Source organism: Thamnophis sirtalis, unplaced genomic scaffold, assembly GCF_051295495.1.
Source record: "Thamnophis sirtalis isolate CommonGarterSnake01/CBP01778 unplaced genomic scaffold, rThaSir2_p1.2 scaffold_15, whole genome shotgun sequence".
In the NCBI taxonomy this organism is placed as follows: Eukaryota; Metazoa; Chordata; class Lepidosauria; order Squamata; family Natricidae; genus Thamnophis; species Thamnophis sirtalis.
Window position 1 is genome coordinate 3,896,122 of NW_028261395.1, and position 2,323 is coordinate 3,898,444.

Consider the following 2,323-nt stretch of genomic DNA (forward strand, 5'->3'; position numbering starts at 1 on the left):
AACTCAAGAATGGACATTGAAAGTCACAAACTTAGCCAAAATGGCTAAAATATCGGCATATCTTAAAGATCACTCAAATGAGAGATATAAACGAGACTGGAAAAAATGGATTGACTATATACAAAATAAATACGGGACCAAGAAATTCCAGTTAGCCCATGCTTAAGATCAGAAATGATTTAAATTGTTTAAAGTTGGTTCAGCAAGAAGAAGCTAAGGTCAATGTAGAATGTTATTAATTTTTTTTTTATTTCTTTCTTTTTCTCAATAGATTTTAGACTGTGTTTGTTCGAAATCCATACCGTATACGGGTTCTGGGAAGTCGGGGGGGGGAGAGGAGGAGGGGGGTTGGGGGGAGGGTGGAGGGAGGGAGGGGTATGCATTAGGCTAGACAAGAATTTGGTGGTAAACTAGAATTATTTTGATATACAAGAAATTGTACTTCGATGTCTTACTGATTGAGGAATGATGAAATGTTTGCCTTAAAAGAAATAAAACTTTTGAAATATATATAAAAAAATTAAATACCGTCTTCAATGTACATCATACAAAAGAAAACTATTTTAAAAAAAACGCACACATCCTTCACATTCTATACAATTGAATTAAAAAACCCTGATACTGCATTAGTATTACACTATTCAGTAGAATGCCAGTATAGTTACTGCCCTGGGATAGAAGCTGTTTTTCAGCCTATTTGTCCTCGTATTTATTTTCCTGGACCGTCTGCCAGATGGTAATAGTTCAAAAAAAAGTGCGCTCAGGATGAGATGGATCTTAGAACTCTGATTTGTTTTTGTTTTTTAGGATAATTTTAACATATTTGGTCAGCTCATCTTTTCTGTTGATTTGTCTACAATTATAAACAATTAATGAAGGCATATATATTAGATCTTTTCATGCACAGGCATAATTCTATGTTTTTAAAATAGCAATAGCAATAGCAGTGAGACTTATATACCGCTTCATAGGGCTTTCAGCCCTCTCTAAATGGTTTACAGAGTCAGCATATCGCCCCCAACAATCCGGGTCCTCATTTCACCCACCTCGGAAGGATGGAAGGCTGAGTCAACCCTGAGCCGGTGAGATTAGAACCGCTGAACTGCAGATAACAGCTCAGGGACATTAGCAATAGCAATAGCAATAGCAGTTAGACTTATATACCGCTTCATAGGGCTTTCAGCCCTCTCTAAGCGGTTTACAGAGTCAGCATATCACCCCCCCAGTCTGGGTCCTCATTTCACCCACCTCGGAAGGATGGAAGGCTGAGTCAACCTTGAGCCGGTGAGATTAGAACCGCCGAACTGCAGATAACAGTCCATGGAGACTTTTTATTTTAATTGAAATTTTTTGGGGAAAAAAGGCTTTTACAAATATTAACCTCCCCTCCCCCCCGAGCCCCCCTCCAACCTTCCCCCCCACCCGACTTCCCAGAACAAATAGAGGGTATAAATCTTTAACAAAGATGTTCTAAAATAAACTTAAAGAAAGTTAGTATCATCTTTCATTTGAGCTTTAACTCCTCTTTTGTTAGGCTAACTCTAAACAGATTATATCATTGCTTACTTCTTCAGTCATAAACTATCTGGAATTTCTTAGTCCCGTATTTATTTTGAATATGGTCAATCCATCTTCTCCACTCCAGTTTATATCTCTCATTTGAGTGCTGATATTTTAGCCATCCCTGCTAAGTTTGTTGCTTTTAATGTCCATTCTTGAATAGTAGGCAAATCTTCCTTCTTCCAGTATTGCGCCACCAACAATCTCGCTGCCGTTATTAAGTTCAAAATCAAAATTAGTCTCTATAACAGTACAATCAGTAGTTATACCTAACAAGAATAACTGAGGGGTAAACTTTATCCTTTTTTAAAGAACATTTTGCATAATCCACCATATTTTTATCCAAAATGCTTTAACCTTTTTACAAGTCCACCATATATGGTAATATGTAGCATCAACACAATCACATCTCCAGCATTTATGTTGTAAATTCGGGAAAAATATGGAACACTTCACGAATTTGCGTGTGATCCTTGTGCAGGGGCCATGCTAATCTTCTCTGTATCGTTCCAATTTTAGTATATGTGCTCTTATATATAAGAGCCAAGGTGGCGCAGTGGTTAAATGCAGCACTGCAGGCTACTGCTAGATCAGCAGGTCAGCGGTTCAAATCTCACCGGCTCAGGGTTGACTCAGCCTTCCATCCTTCCGAGGTGGGTAAAATGAGGACCCAGATTGTTGGGGGCAATATGCTGACTCTCTGTAAACCGCTTAGAGAGGCCTGAAAGGCCTATGAAGCGGTATATAAGTCTACTGCTATTGC

The 2,323-nt window shown here is 38.6% G+C and overlaps 1 non-coding gene across 1 annotated transcript; it reads right to left on the reverse strand.

Annotated features, from left to right (window-relative positions):
• Positions 1–1,996: 1,996 nt before the first annotated feature.
• On the reverse strand, positions 1,997–2,104 carry LOC148042433 (U6 spliceosomal RNA). The gene has a single exon (XR_015695193.1). It is a non-coding gene; the product is annotated as a U6 spliceosomal RNA (small nuclear RNA).
• Between the last annotated feature and the right edge of the window lie 219 nt (positions 2,105–2,323).